The 16,877-nt window shown below is 47.3% G+C and overlaps 1 pseudogene; it reads left to right on the top strand.

Moving 5' to 3' along the window:
* Positions 1–9,021, top strand: part of LOC115316982 — a 34,196-nt pseudogene extending 25,175 nt beyond the window's left edge.
* The last annotated feature ends 7,856 nt before the right edge of the window (positions 9,022–16,877 follow it).

Below are 16,877 nucleotides of genomic sequence, written 5' to 3'. Positions count from 1 at the left end.
TGCCTCTGTCCCTACTCGCTTTCGAAACGTGTTTGAACGCCATAAATAGGCTTCAGGTATTTGACACTCGCGTTCGAACAGTCAATAGAGACAAAGGCGGCTAACTTCGCATCTACCCACTAATCGTTCCAATCAGAACTCGATGTTCTGACGCCCCCACGAGCTCTCGTCTCCTCCTCTTCCTCAGTTGCTGCCCGCAATAGTTTCAGCGGCGCGCGGAATACGAAACAGCTCGTGACGAAAGTTTGACGTGGCCGCTCGCGCAGTCTGCAGTGCAAGACACCGGCCGGCCAGAGCGACACCCTGGTGGACATCGTGGTGGCCGTGAACGACACCCACTGGGACCCGGGGAAGTCCTTCGACGTCATCGACATAAAAGTGGCTGCCACGGGATTCCAGTACCAGGTGGGCGGTGCTCAACTGGGGCACTCCGTCTACGCGTTAACCCTACGGATGGCTAGAATGTGGTACAGCCTGTTAAGCCACAAATTCGAACAGAGAGGTCACCTTTCAGCAGAAATAAACAACGCAACGCCAAAATCTCTTAGCTCGAATGAGGCGCTATACTCGGTTTCACGGAGAGTTCGAGTACGGACCGATGGAATCGGATCAAGCTGTGCCAAAAGGGCACCTTCACAGCACTCGTGGCCTTTGTGCGCTTCCTATCATGCGACTAACCAATCGCACACAGAGAATGCGCCGCCATCCTGCGTTTTTTTTTTCTCGCATGATTAATTTAGTCGGTGACACTCACACAGACGACGAACACAGCGACGATGCAATTTTGACGTTGATTGACTGGCGACATCATAGGCAATGTCGACTAGGTGCTACCGGGGTGAAACGGAGGATAGCTATTTGGATATCGTGCGGGGGCTTTTGGGAAATGGCAGCTGGCGGAGCCCGCGGGTACGCTGGAGACAAATAGCATCTGCTACCAAGAAGAGGACAATGTTTTCTTGTTTAAAAGTTCCCAGAATACACCTGCTATAGTGTTTCACTTGGGTGAACTTGAAACTTTCGTTGCCGCATGTTTTATTGTTTGCGTTCGCTTTCCTTGTCTGACGCTGCATACGTTTCGTGCCTGCAGATGTCCACGTTCAGCGGCATATCTCCGAGCTACGGGCCCAGGGCGGGCGGCACGAGCATTGCGCTGCGCGGGACGAACCTGGACAGCGGCGCTTCGCAGACGGTCAGCGTCGGAAGCCACCCGTGTCACATTCACAGGTGGGTCTGGGGAGTCTCTTCCAACGAGGCCTTCCATAAAACGGGCTCTGGGGTCTTCCCCGAGGATCGTTACCTAAGGTTGTAAATTTTTTGTATGTGTGTGCACATTTGACGACCGAACAAACGAACTTAATTCGTTTTTTTTGTTTCTCTTGGATACAAAAACCTCCAGTTTGATATAAAACGGAAGAAATAAATAAGGTTATTGTTGTTGTTGTTGTCATTGTCGTTAACATGTTCTTTATATGGCCTTGTGTACGGGTACTCTTGCAATCAGTATCTGTGCAGGCCCATGTTGCCCTAATCATTACTAAATAATGTATGAATAAAGAAATGCCAGAAACATGCTTTAATCGTCTCTTTATTTAGTCAGTGAGAAGGGCGAGTAGCGGCCGGCCCTAGTGATTATGCTGACTGGCAGAAAAACGTCCACCCCTTTTACCACTGAAGCGGTGTGACCTTTTGAGTAGTATACCGAGCATCTGTCATCCCAGAGCAGTTTGTACTCGGAATGCTTTAGAAGTGTATACATTCGTGAGCGCGAAACGAACATTCCTTCGTTATATTCGATGTTCCGCAAGTCCGCTGTTGCTCACTCCGTTTTAAGTGTGTACCGCTTAGGGGGACATACAGTCGTACTGAAAAGGTCGGCCAGCGGTACATGCTTTTTACTGGAGCATAAATGGTTTGTAATGAAACATTTTTGACACCCAATCAGGGTTGGTAACGAAATCTGTGGTTAGTAGTGAAACATATTTGATTGTGAAATAGTGAAGTGAAACACAGTTGGTATTGAAACGTAGCTAGTGAAACTGTTGAAACTTGGTAGGTCTTACTAATAGAAACATTGTGTTAGTTAAAATATGTGAGCTAGTCCAACATACTTGCTCGTGGCAGATACCGCTAGTAGCTCAGCATTGCTGGAAGTCGAACACACTATGATCGGTATCAACATTGTTGGTGGTAGGACAAAGTTGCTAATGCAACTCAGTTGATGGACACAGGTGGCAGTGGGAGTATTGCTGTTGATAGCAGTACATAGTTGGTGGTGCAGCATAGACCAGTGGCCGTCTGGTGTGCGTCTTTTCTTGTCAAAAGCGCATATATGTGCTGTGTTATACACACGAGCTAATATTAAATATACACCTGGTGTTTTAGCAAAGGCTCTCTAAAGTCCCTAAAAATAGGGTGGTTGAGAAAAACAAAACAAAAACAAACTTTTTTCCGGGAACAAAGAGCCATCCACGGCGCACGTCAAGAATTGCATAAAGCGCACTAATTAGTTAAGTAATTAACTAATATTTACTAATTAACTTTTAATTAATGAAAATAAGCATGTGGTTCCAATTCGAAACTTGCTAAGCATAATCAAAAACCACTAAATCAAGTCATTTTAGAAAGGTTTAAGGCAGCTGAGGCAACCTTTTACGGCGTTTAAAAGAAACGCTCAATTTGGACGCATTTTTAGGTTTCAGTTTCCTATCAGAGCGCATCTTTGCGCCAGTGGTCCTGCTCCCCGTTGGCCGAGGCGCAGCACACGTGCGTCATGGTTCTCACGTTAGAGACAAAGCGGTATCTTCGCGTCTCGAACACCGAGGAGCAAAACTGCTTGCGCAGAGATGTACACGGATAAGCTCCTTTAGGATACCGAAACCTAGAAACGCGTCCCAATTGAGTCCCTTTTTCGGAGCGTCATAAAATACCGCCTGCAGCTGCCTTATGTCTTTCTAATGTGGGTTGATTTAGTGGTTTTCGATGATGTTTAACAAGTTCTCAGTAGAGCTATATGTTTATTTTAGCTAATTAGAAAGCTAATTAGTAAACTTTAGCCAATTATTCAGCTAATCGGTATGTTTTTGCAATTCGTAGCGTCCGTAATGGTTGGAAGTTTGTTCCCGGAAAAGTTTCATTTTTCGCCAACTATCCTAACTATAGGTATCTTTTAAAGTCTTGCTTGAAACAGCCTGTATATTAATGTGTCCAATAAACATATCTATGCAAGCTTTATATAATTTTTCTAAGTGCTAATACCTTTATTCACCAAATGATATACGAATAATTTCTCTCTTCAGCAGCAAAATTGATAACAGTCAGACATAAACAGCGTGGCATTTACTTCGTGTATTGCAGCGTTACCAACGTGACCATCCTGTGTTCCACGAGTCGACTGAAGGGTTCTCATCCCGGAGGTGACGAGACTCATCGGGTGACCTTGAGGATCGACGGACAGGAAGTTCCCTACGTTTCCACGGAGGGACTCACTGCAACCTTCTCTTACAAGCCGAACCCTGTGGTTAACAAAATCCGCCCTGCGTCTGCCCCATTCAAGTGAGCAATGTCAAACAAATATACAGTGTTTACGCAAACCGTTCACACTGATGTGACGCCTCAGAGAGGTTGTCTACATGCGTCGCTGCGGTGTTATTTTATGGAGCTGTTCCTTCTCTTTACCATAATCCCATTCTTCTCCTCGGATGTGATTATGATTGTTTGAATCAACGGACTTGCTTAATCCCTCTCCTTATTTGACCATATTATGTCAATTACCACAGTATCATGTGAGTCATCTAGCCTGGAGAATAAATCAATGCGCGCAATGTCCTTCGAGCCTGTTATGTCTGAGGCCCTCAGAATATTGTTCCCAACCTGGTGGAGGTTGCGAAAAACATTCTTGTTAAATGACGGCACGCAAGAAAAAGGGGGAGCGTCCCCATGAAAACTATGACGAAGAACTCTGCTAGCCGTGCTGGCTTGACGTGATGTATTATGAGACAAGTTGCATTTAAAGAAGTAGGTCCCATAGCATGTGACATATTGAATTTTGATAATTCCACGTGGGAATAGAAGCATGAAACAACTCCTTCGGTATAACTAGAACATTGTAGTAATTATAAATTTCTATCTTATTTACAGCAAATAAGTTTCGTATGTTCCAAAAAGTTTATGTTCTTCAAATCCCAGTGCACATTCAGACCTCCAAAAGGCTGTCTTTGCTACATCGACGTGCTTCGAGCTGGGTCTCGTTCATTAGTGAATTTTCGCGTTGCAGAGGGAGGCCTAAAGTTCTGGTGATGGGAAAGAATTTGGACAGCGTCGCCAAGCCGGTCATGGTGACACGGGTCACATCCCTCGACTACAGGCATCACGAAAACATCTCCAAGGTTCGTCAACCGTGCCCTTTATTAACAAACAAACAGACAAAAAGTCCATATATTTCTGCTTATAAATGTGCTTCATATGTGCCGTTCAGTGACTTCGATCAATCGCATATAAATCGTCGCGTCTGCCAGAATACTAGCAGGTCTGTCTTCGTGCCCAGCTACTGACCAATCAGTCCCGCGATGAACAGCAATTTTCTTCAAATCAGAATTGTGTACATTGTCTCGCTACAGTTGAGCAGAACATACAGTACCCCGAAGTTGTTTTTTGCTCTAGTATATCTTAAATTTAATGTTTTCGTTAGGACGTGATCAATGCAATAAGGAAACCCAAATAAGATAAGCAAGGTTAAACCGTATATTGAAGGTAATGCACTTTTCGGGATGAGTAACGCTCACGCACGACGGCATGCACCGCGACCGGTAATGGCTATACGCACGAAACAAAACATTTTGTTGCGTCTCACCTAACTGATCGGGTGGGGGGGGGGGGGGGGGGGGGGGTAATATATGAATATTAAGAACAAGATTCTTTCCTTTATTCTGTTTCACCGAATTTCCTTAACTGAACTTTCCATACATACCCGTCCTTTTAAACCCGTCTCGCGTCGTGGTCGCAGGCGGCGAGGGTCGTAACTGCTAGATTTCAGAGAGGGAGCAACTGAAACCATAAAAATACCTTGCAATGTAATGGCGGACGCCTTCTGAGCAAATGAATTGCTAGTGCGCGTGCGTTACGTTCTCGCGTGAAAGGGGGAAAAGAGGGCAGAAAGTCGGAGACGGTTGCAGACGATCAACGCTCTCGTCCCAGCTTGCACGGCGACTGGCCGCCGCCATGTCTCTGCTCGTGCAGGAAAGCCTGTTCAATTGCAAGCTTGCCGAGGCTATGTTCACGCGCACGCTGCACGTGCTTGCACGCATGGGGTACCAGGCGGGGCGTGACTCCAATGGATAGGGCAGTTGGAAACACTCTGCAATGTCTCCTTGCCAGGAGTGCGTGCCGGCGGACGACGGCCACAGCCTGGCGTGTCCCGTGGCCTCGCTGTTCGACTCCTCGGTCATCCCCAGGGACGAGCTGCAGAACCGCAGGGACCCGATCTGGGTGCAGGTGCACTTCCAGATGGACGGGCTCCGACTGCCCGAGAGGGCCGCCGGCATGGAGTTCGCGTACAGGCCCCCGCCCAAGTTCGACCCCTTCCCGCCTGGCGGGCTCAACGTGCGCGCCGACGACCCCACCGTAGTTATCAGGGTAGGGATTATAATTTCACCGGCTCATCACCCCGCGCAAAGACACCCACAACACCGCCGATACACATCCCCGGCACATCCCTGGAGACCTTGCAGCGAGGGGAATTGTGGGGCTCTCCGGGTGTACACTCGTGCAGGCTCGAACGCTTCGCTTATCCTGGTAGCGGCACGATAGATTCTTTCTTATCATTAGGAGCTCGGAAGACACGCAAAAATGGGATCGAACGCAAAAGAAGGTCATCACATGCTCGGTTTTGCTTCTTTTTTTGGCCTTCTCTGCGTTGTGAAACCTCAACTTCAACTTCGCTTTTTGGATAATTTCACGTGCCGTACATCTGAACGTCACAACGCGTGAAGCAGACGCGGTCACCACACATTTATGGAATAGTCTATTGCTGCTAACTGACACGCATTCAAAAGGACACAATTGAAAGCCCGTGAATTTAAGAAGAACGGGGGAGGGGGGGGGGGGGGGGGAAGCCAACAAAATATTTTGGTGAGTGTTCAAGCTGCCTGGAAGCGAAGCGGCTTGTCCGTTAGCCGCGAGCTAGCAGCGTGGCGGATGCAATTTTGGTAAGTTTCAGTAACACTGTAGCTTAGAAGTTATAACCGAATTTCAGGAGCTGCGTAACTGCTAAGCCATATGCAAAAGCGCTACCTGTCCGATGGAGCGAAGCCGGCGTTGTCTGTAACCGTCTGTAGCAGAAAAACGACACCTGAATTCCCGTCACTCATAAAACACAAAGAAAAGCACAGCAACGCAGACGCCTCGTCACGGAAGCCTTCTTGGCGCATGCGCAGTGGGGGAGCATAATGTCGCCCCCGGAGCGCCGTGTGCTAAAGGAAGACGTGGCGAGCTGCTTGTAAGAAGGCTTTGGCATTCCTACATGCAAGCAGTCTTAAGCGTCTCTGCCGAACTTTGTGCAACAATTGATACCACGTCGCTGTAGCGTCTATGAGCAGCGTCAATGAGCAGTTCCGTACCTGAGCTAATCTAATAACGTTGGCCAAAGCTTTCCGTCACGTGTTCACAGCAAGTTACGCGTCACCACACGTCACAGTTCTCCTCTCTCTTGGGCAACACAATCGTTTCCGCTCCTGGCGCGCTAATCCCGAGTTAGTTTCGACTTCTCGCTGCCGTGATTGGCGAAATTCTCCACGCATTAAACCGACGTGGCGTGTTAGGTTTTTTTTCCTCTGAGATCTCTCAGCTGCTTTAGCGTCAGTATACGACGTGTTGCAAATCCCTAATTAAAACATGCTCGCTAAACCAGAATACCAAAAATGTAATTAGTGATTTTTTTTGCTAATTAATTATCTAATGAACACTTTATACTTGCGTCCTTATGTCCACCACCGTCCGCAGTGTAACTCCGAAAAAATCGTGTATTTATGTCAAGTTCCCCTTTTATTTAAATGCTCTCATTCTTACATGGAACAGCCTATATACACTACGCGTGGTGTTAGTATTCCGCAATATTACGCCGTTTTCTTAATGAGATATAATGAGATATAAAAAGACTGAAGTGCTCGGTCTTGTTGTATGAGGTGGTTCCAACGTAAAGCTTTCTTTTCCAGGGCCACAACTTCGAAGTGCTGGAGTACGACGACCAGTTTAGCGTGAAGATAGACGACGTGAATCACGCGTGCAAAGTGATAAATATTACGTCGACCACCATTGTGTGCTCCTACAACATCTATGAAGAGAGCGAAGACGCCGCCCATACCGTAGATGTAAGTCGCTTTAATCTTTCTCCGTGACGTTGATTCCTTGTTCCTTTTGCTGAATTTCTCCTAATGGCTTTCCCCCTTTTTTAATATGTCGCCTGGCTGTTCCTCTCTAAAAAATGTCCGTGCGTCTACTTTCCCGCACAACACTCGGAGAGCCAATCACTGCAACTTACGGAGGCAGCTCAGCGAATGACGATACCGAAACATATCTTTAGGCCAAAAAACGCCAAGCTGTGGCATTAAGCAATGCAGAACGCCACGCTTGCATTGCTTAATGTCACAACTTAGTCTGCGTTTTTTGGTCCAAACATATGTTTCGGCATCATCATTCGTTGAGCTGCCTCCGTAAGTTACGGTGATTGACTCTCCGAGTGTTGTGCAAGAAAGTAGACGCACGGGCTTTGTTTAGAGTGCAGCTGCCACGTCTCTGCGGTAGAATATGTTAGCACGAATCGGTTGCAAGCCCCATTCATGGAAGTCCTCCACCCACCTGACTTCTTTAAATACAACTTGTCTATATCGTTTTTTTTCCTCCTTGTTTTCGCGTTCTGTATAAACAATTACCCCCTCCCGGTTGCGAGGACACAAAGTACATACAATATTCACGAGCTCCCCGCCAGTAGCAATGTTTTTCCCTCTCTAATTTAAAAGTAAAAATGACAACAACAAAACAGTTTCAAAACTCGTTGCTGGCCGCTTTTGCATGCATGCGACTGTTGCGGATTTGACGACAATGAATGGGTAGAAGAGGGAAAGGAGGATTGGCGCGCGTGATTGGTCTGTCCTCGTTGCGATGCGCTTGGCCGTGTTCATGTAAACCCAGCCTATGACAATTTCGGCCGATGTCTCGCCACTTGTGTGCCGTATGTCAAGAACACACTCTCCGAAGCGCCTGCATCTATTGTGGCCGGCGGTGCACTCGGAATACCAATTGCTGGTTTTTCAATCAGCTTAACCAATAAGAAGGGCAAAAGGTGTACCGCATTTGGTCGTGCAGTCTGAGCGACCGAAAGAACGCCACCCTTTCTGGCTCTGAGCGCGAATGCTTCTTGAGAATCATATATTGTCCTTCTCATTGGTTGAAGTGATGTAAAATCAGTGATCGGAGTCACGAGTGCATCGCAGGCCAGTACACATGCAGGAGCTACTGCTCATCCAGCGCAACATTTCAATACTCTCTCTTTATGCAGACGAATTATATGAGTTATATATAGCGGATTATTTAATGCTGACTCATTGCTCGTGTCTAATTAGGCAGCACGATTGGTGCACGACGAAGTGGGCATGGTGGGGGATGGTGACGATACAGGAATGTGTACAGTCAAGCCTCTTTATCAACCAGAATAGAGTGAATTCCATAGCCGTTGATTGAGCTGTGAGGTCTAAAGTGTCTCCGCGGTTGTTTGCTAAGGCGCCTTCCCTCGCAGGTGGTTATGGGCAACGAGACCTTCAGGCTGGGCACACTCAAGCTCGTCTCGGAGTCGGGCCAGGCGTCCAGCCACACGGGCACCATCGCGGGGGTCATCATCGCCGTCTTCGTCATCACACTCATCATCGTCGGGGCCTTCTTCTACTACAAGCGGAGGCAACCGAACGAGAGGACTCCCGGATATTTACCGAGTACGACAACCTCAACGGCGAAAATGCCCGAAGATGAAGGAACTCTACAAAAAAATACGTCATAAAAAGAAGCGGTATCTTTTACGGCTGGAAAACTGGTTGTGCAAAGTCAGCATATTATGCGAAAAAGTCGCCTGCTCTTCTTATAGTCATACATGCTCATTGGATTTGTAGAATTTCGGATACAATGCTTGCCAATACAAAAAGGTTCGCTTCAAAGAACGCCGCTTTATTGGTCGGATCCCCAGTGCATGGACAGGTTACAGTGTTTGGGTGCTCTTTCTGCTATATTAGCCCCGAGAGCGAACACAAGCGTCGCTGCGGTCGCCGCGCCCGGATTGGGTGAGGTGTACCGTGACGTCAAGGCGAGTACTCCGCTCCGCGATCTCGCATCGGCTCGCCTCCCAGCACCGGTTTCCTGGTTTGGCGTTGTGTGCCGCAAGCTCTTCGAGGAGCTGGACTTCGTTTACCCGGTGTACAGGACGTTGAGTTAGGCCGATATTGACGTGCTTCCGTACATTTTATAAGCCTGCTTGTCCATTTTAACTTTAAAATTGGGTTAAAAATCCCGAAAGCTATCGGTGGAGGCAATTCCGCCGATGAACCTCCGCGTCCGTCCACACGACACAAGGCAATCTTGCGAGGGGTCGGTGAAGCGGTGGCGCGAGTGTTTCAGACGCTGGAATTCTGTTCCTTGCACGTTCATGATTTAAGACGATATTACATCCCGCTTTCAAGGCATTTGAAGTGGCATTTATATCATGGGCCTTTGGGTGGTCGGCAAATTAGCTCGCGACCATCTGCGCTGCCACTCTGCATGCGCTGGTTCGCAGATGTTTTAAAGGCCCTGCGTCTGATGATCTTGAAAGTGCTCGTGGAACAGGGTTGTTTTAAATAAATGTAGCTTCTTCGTGAATTAATTATATAGTTTACACACGCATGCAGGCTTATTTCTTAGAAGCTGCACAATTACTGGAAATTAGTTTGTATGGTAGCAGCAAAAACGGCCGAATTGCCCCCAGTTGTCTGCATATGTATTGGCCAAACTATGCACGGCAATAGTGCCATAATATGGAATGTTTATACTTTTTCCTGGCATTCTTTATTCCAGCCTTGGGTATTCTGAAAATACACCGTTTAGTCTGAATTGTCATTTCCAATTAAAAGGGACACTGCTGCAGGTCCCCAAAAGCTTCCTCAGCCTCCAAACTCCCTAGAGCTGGACTCTGACATCAGAGGAAAACAGGAGTAAAACCAAGCATTCGAACGTCTGTCCAGTGGTAGATGCAGCACTATCAGCAGAAAATGTGGAACCTGTGAAGGGCGACAGTCTGCGGGAGAAAAGCTTGAGGTATTTTTGCTTCAGGACAATTTGATTTAAGTAAAATTTCAATTTTAGGGCTTAAGGGGCTAATAACTAGCTAGGCACCTTCGCTTACGTTTGTTATGCATTACTTGAGGGTTGATATAAACAAGTCCACAGATACCACCCGTGTAGTCCATTGAAATACTATCCGAATCCAGCAAAGGTCAAATGCGAGCAATGTATATAATAAATGTTCTTTGATCTTTTTTTTTTTTTTTTTTTTACTTTGCCCCTGCGCTTGGGCTGTCTTACTTGTAATTCTCTCTTCATGGCCCAGGCTGTATTTAACATGTTGGTCGAACAGCATGCAGCTTTTCTGTTTCGGCGATCTTGTTTAAAAACAGATAAAAAAAATAATACACATAACCTGCTAATTCATTCAGACCATCAGCAGCATTTATTGTGCAAAATGTAAATCTATAGTGATGCTCCTGCAATGGACTACTTCCAAAACCGACGCGCCCCATCGCGGCGAAATACCACGCAGTGCACTCTGGGAACTAGTTGGCCACTCAGTTTCGGTTTCGACTGAGCAGCTTCACCTCATGCTATCACGCCGCGACCGAACGCGCTGCTTGCGTTTTCGATTACCCGACTTTTCACGAACATACAATACACTGATTCTCGAGCGATACAAAACGAAGACCGGGGCAGTTTCTTTGGTTCCCGAAACACCGGATATTGTGCGTGCGATGCGAACGTACGTAGTATGACCTGGCTTAGTCACCTCACCCTCCGTGTGCACGTTTGAGCTCAATTTCAATAATCCCGTCTAGTACCACTGAACTAGAAATGAAATTTGTTCATCTGGAGCCCTATACGTATTTTGTTTGCCAAACGTCCGTTTCTTGTTACTTCACTGGGCGAAAAGAAAGCCGCATCCTCACAGGGTATCAAAGTTGAGCCCAGCGTTTACGCATGAACTTTTAAGGAAACACATTAAATTCGACCTCACTTCTGCACAAAAGTTACTATGATGTCTTCCTCGTGTCATCATATATCTCCCACTCGAGTTTCATGTATAGAAGATTAACTTCTCGCAAACGCTGAGATCGGCTAGCAACGACGGAGGCCCTAACAAGCTTCCCCTACTTCTCGCTAAGCCTTTTAGGACGAGCTTTTACAGACGCCCAAGATCTGCGCCTGAACGGTGTGTCTGAAATTATCTCGGCATACTCAGGCAGGAAGAAAACAAACACATAACAAATATTATGGCCATTACCACCCGTCAAACGCGCTTTGAATTCGTTCGAGTCTTGTGTGAAGAATGTCGCACCGTGCGCCGGACGGGCATGAACCCCTATGCGGTGCGCATGGGGGTTCATGCCCGTCCGGCACACTACCGGGGAACGGTGCGACATTCTTCACACAAGTGCTCGACTTTTGCTTTCTCAAAACGGTCTGTATGTGCGAATTTGCCTATATATGATTGCAGGATAACTTTATGTGCATACGCGATGTTGAATAATAGTGGAATGCAAGCGGGTGGGGACTTCACTTCGTGCAGTGCTGCGGGTCAGTACAGATAAGAGATAACAAGTGTGTCAAAATTGAGCTTTCAATAGCGCCTCCGAGTTTTACCTCGCATACTCAGGCATATTAAGAAATGCAGTAATTGCAAAAAGTAATATTTCGTCTATGGACGTACGAAACAAACAAACTTCCTGATCAACAACACTAATGTAAAGGCGCGAGCTCGATGTATGCGTACTTATTGGTTGCTACAGCTTGTTGATTCGTACACAAGCAAGATCCCCGAGCTTTGCAGCGTCGAAATTCCCAGCATTGGCTCGTCCACATACCTCGATTGGAACGCTAACAGGAAAGCTCAAGTACAAAAATACAACAAGCATGTGTTAAGACAAGCTATACGTCTCAGGTTAGTGCTAAAGCTTTGAGGCCTGGCCATTTAGGTTAGTTTAGAGGCCACACATGACGCTCTCGGGACCAGAAAACCATCTCTTGTCGACGTGTCGATCGAAACCGAAACCATGCCACCCTCCTTCCTGGCCAACTAGTTCCCAGAGTGCAACGCGCGCCGTGTTGCATGCAGGGCTTTATGGAAGTAGTCTATTGTGGCCATATACCTTTATTTTCATATACCAGCTGCGATTAATGCGTTGCCTGCCCTGTCAACCATGCTTAAAACGTTTGTTGAAGTTTCGCCTGTAGCTACAGGTCATACCTCAATAAAGGCACATATAAAAATTTACACTTCCTACGAAAAACACGCCAAAAAAATTAAATAGAAACGAGCGCGCCGTCAGCTACCGTCGTCACAGCCTCCACAGGGCGAGCGGGCCGAGTCGGGGAAAAATTCTCTCCTCGCCGTGACGTCACCCCGGTTCGCCGTAAGGGGGCGCCACGCGAACGTCTCGGGGCTAATATACTCTTTCTATAAATTCGGCTTATAATGATGATGATGGAAACATTATTTATTTACTTGAGCACGGATACACTAGCTGCAGAACTTTCCAGTGGCATAGTTTCCACCTCCCGGATTGCTCTTGGACTATACTTTGTTTCGTCACATGTCCGAGCGAAGTCCAAGGCACGAACGCACACAACCATCCACACATAAATTAAAAGCGCAAGTAACTGGGCCTTCGGTGCACATGATTGGTTCAAGGCGTACAGTAACTCGGCAAACACCATGACGTTGCATTTTAAACGCTGTTTGATCGGTTCCTTCGGCATGGTAACGTCGACCTTCTCGACGCGTGTGTCAACGCAACGGGGTTTTTGTCTACTTTAGCCTGCCGGAACGGCATGCGAACTGCGATGAAAATAGTGTTGGGTAAAGTATATCTGAAAGGTACTTGGAGTAAAGCACAAAGTAAATGAGAGCTGTCATGTACTTTAAGTAAAGTAGTAAGGACACCGGTGCAATGTACTTGGAGTATTTATTGCTGAAGAGGACACGAAGTTGACAAATCTCTTCGTGTCCTTTTTTATTCTTAAAAATATTTGAGGTAAAATGCTATAAATACAATTACTTTTCAATTAAGGTAAAAGTACCTTTTTAGAGCCGTCTTTCATCATGCCCTTTCATTTCCTTATGCATTTTTTTAAAATCTGATATCCATTGCCACAGGGGTAGTGGGGGTGCATCAGTTTTTTTCTGAAATGCGGCGAATATCGGATAAAGTGGCCACAGACCAGCTATTAATTCGAAAGCATTAACTGTCCAATGGAGCGAGCCGACATCATCACCTTTAGAGCCGCACCCAACGGTGCCTAAACTCTTTTCTCCAAGTGAAGCCGCGATCTGATGTCTCCCAGCCTTTTTAAACCGCGCGAAAAGCATAGCCAAACGGCAGCTAGTTTCCCCGCTCCTAATGGAGCGCAGTGAAGCTGAAATTTCGGCCTCCGTCCCAACGGCTGGCGCGCGCCATAGTTTCAAGGAACGAGGCTCCCATTGGCCGCTGCGCGTCGGTTTCAACGACCGCCGCCCCATGGCGCTGTGTGTCGGCGCCGCCAGCGCGCCCGTAAAATGAAGCGTCCTCTCTGCCGAGCGAGGCAGCGGCGAGATTAGCGCGGCGAGGAGAGTGCGCGCTCGGCCGTCCACGCCAATGCGCCGCAGACGAAATAAGGAAGCGGAAGTACGGCATGCATGCTTTCGCATTCACAACTCATAAGAAGTGCTTGGGCGTACCTCCAGCCTTTTTTTTTACTCACGCTGACGAACTATTTAACGCGATTGACTTATAACACACACCTATTTGAATAGGTCTTATAGGAAGTATTCACTGGCGGCCATAGCTGTGTACGCGACTGCTGAGCGCGTGCTGACGGCGAGCTTCCGCAGTTCTTTGGCAACGTGCATTCCGCACCATCAAGATTGCCGGTCTTAACAGCCTATTAATGTGAGCTCGCTTTGAGCATGCGCTCCAAAGGGCAACCACAAATATGGCGTCCTGTAAATGCTCTCTATAGTCGCCATTAGTTCACTCGCAGAAATCAACCTATAACGTCTCGAAAGACGGTAAGCGTTTTCAGCTGACGATAAGCTTTTCTGTTGTTGTTAGAGGTTGGCGAATTCTTATACTGTGCCTCAGGAATCTATGTACAGTACTCCGAAAGCGAAAGACGCGAGCAAGGGGGGGAGGGGGAAGAGGGGGGAGGGGGATGAGGAAGGTACGCGGAACGCGAAAGACATGAGGAGGGGGGGGGGGGGGGGATGAGGAAGCCTCCCAGAGTCTTCCTCGTCCTCCGCCCCCTCCCTCTCTTCCTCTGACATCTCAATTCGACACCACTTGCACTGGCTTGCACCCAAGAGGGCTGCAAAACTGGCGATGCGTCGTCTGCTTGCTTTTCTGGTGAGACTAAAGTATTCCTTCCACTACTTCTTCAGAGTTCGCAATGCATCAAATTGTAATGCAAATTTAGCAAGACCAAATTTGGATAATGTACTTTGAAGTCAGGAGGTGTACTTTCCTCGGAAAGAACCAGAAAAAATACTTGTAATCCGTTACTTTTTCAAATAATGTTGTAACTGCCACGTTACTTTCTTTCGGAGGTAATTTGTAATGTAATTTCGATAGAAGATATTGTTAATCGATTACTTTAATTACTCGTCGCTTTTTAAAAATATATGCAGAATACAGTAACTGGAGCAGTACGAGCAGAACATTCAGCGGCTTAAAGGGGCGATGCAACAAGTTTTCTATTTTGCGGAAATACCGCTTAGAGCGGATCCCTGACGTTAATGACCTGTGAAATACCCATTCGTTTTTCACCACACGAAATCGAAGTCGCAGAAAAAAATTAAGAAAAACCGAGCAGGGCGTTCACCCCCTCAACTCGCAGCCAGAACAAGCGGCCACGCGATCTGGAGCCGATTATAGGCCGCCAGTGTTGATCATAGCCACGCGCTGGGGTTGGCAAGGCACAGGACACGCGCTTTGTTCCAGACATTGTTATGGTTCGGCTGTTGTCGTCATTGCAGCGATTGGACACAGGACACTACCCGAATGCTTCTCGAGCTATAGATTATCACGAGCCCAAATCGAGTGCCGACGCAATGCTCGGGTCCAATCTATGAGCCGCATTCAAACATCGTCACTGGGCGGTACTGCTACCGCCCAGCTACGTCATCAGGTTTTGCGAAGGAGAGATTGAATGAAAACGCTCGGTTTTGGCCTCGAAATTACACCGGAACAAAGGAGTTTCTTGGTCAGTGGCGTTGCGTGCGAGTATCCTTGAGTCCCACTAGTGCCAGTAAGCTCGTGTAAAGTGAAAAACATTCCAATTTAATATCGTTGCACCGCCCCTTTAAAGAGAGCAAGTTCAACAAAATAGAAAACATCAGGGAAGGGGAGAATAGCCGAAAGGGAAACACGATTTTTTGTACTACCGTTCACTAGAACCACTAAAAAAACGGGCAAGGCATGTACAAATATACGCCAGACAAAGATCAAGTAACACAACGCCGTGTAGGTCTCCGTCACCTTCCATTGTGTTTTTCTTCTTCTCCCGTGCAGGAGAAAGATCTTCGCGTCTATTTGTTTTTATCTTTTACACCGTTTCACCCTTTCCAACTTCTGCGACGTCTCCCGCCACCTCCACAGACATCAAACGCGGGTTCACAACTTGCGTAACAGAAGATGTAGCCTCGCACGAGAGGGTCGAATATTCTCTTTTGTCTTTGATGTGCGCTACTTTATTCAAGCACGCTCTTGAGGCACGGCTGAAAAGCGCACGGCGCGAGGCTAAAAGCATCGCCTTCGAGGGTACGAACGATACTTCTTTTGGTTTACTTGTATGGGCATGGTGGTCAAGTCCACTCCTCATTTTACAGTCAACTGCCAACATAAAAAGAGGGGGGGGGGTTAGGCCATCTAAGAACTGCTGAGAGAGAGAGAAAGAACGCGTAAAAGTGGTGTGATCCTCTATTGCTTTGTGAGACCAATGGCCACCGCTTCTCTCGCTCCCTATTCCTTCCCCTCCCCTGGCCTCCAGGAATATTGGTATGAAAGTGAGAACCGATGAACGATCGATAACCCGTAACCGACACTTGTTTTCTGACTGGTCGAGTTTTCGGTCAGGGAGTGTCCATCGTCTCCACGGTCATCTCTTAATGCGATGTTCGAAATTCCGGGCATTAAGCAGAACGGAAACCTAGAGTTTCAGCACATACTTTGCTTGCCAAAAACACGCACTTTATCATCAGCAAGAACAACATACTCCCATCTACGGAAACACATAAAGGTAAGCAGGGACACCTGGGTGCCTTCATGTGCGCTTTGCTTGGGATGGAGACATCTGGCCATTTTGTTCCCACTTTTACATTTATTTTTTGTTCAGAAGCGCGTGAAAGAGCGTGTCCCTGCATGCGTCTGTGGCGCTGACTGTGCTATGGCGACATTTTGTTTTCGTCGATTCCTTTTTATTTCCCCCGTGAGCGCGTGCTGTCGGCAACGGGTCCTACAAAGGGTGGCATCACTCTAAACAGAAGGTCATTGAGGCACCCTAGGGACACCTGCATTCTGCATTTGGCAGTAGATTGTAAAGTTAGAGCCAATTGT

The sequence above is a fragment of the Ixodes scapularis genome, unplaced genomic scaffold (assembly GCF_016920785.2).
Source record: "Ixodes scapularis isolate PalLabHiFi unplaced genomic scaffold, ASM1692078v2 PGA_scaffold2__306_contigs__length_199485367, whole genome shotgun sequence".
Classification (NCBI taxonomy): Eukaryota; Metazoa; Arthropoda; class Arachnida; order Ixodida; family Ixodidae; genus Ixodes; species Ixodes scapularis.
The sequence above is the reverse complement of the archived record's forward strand: the minus strand, read 5'-3'. Positions and strand labels throughout refer to the sequence as shown.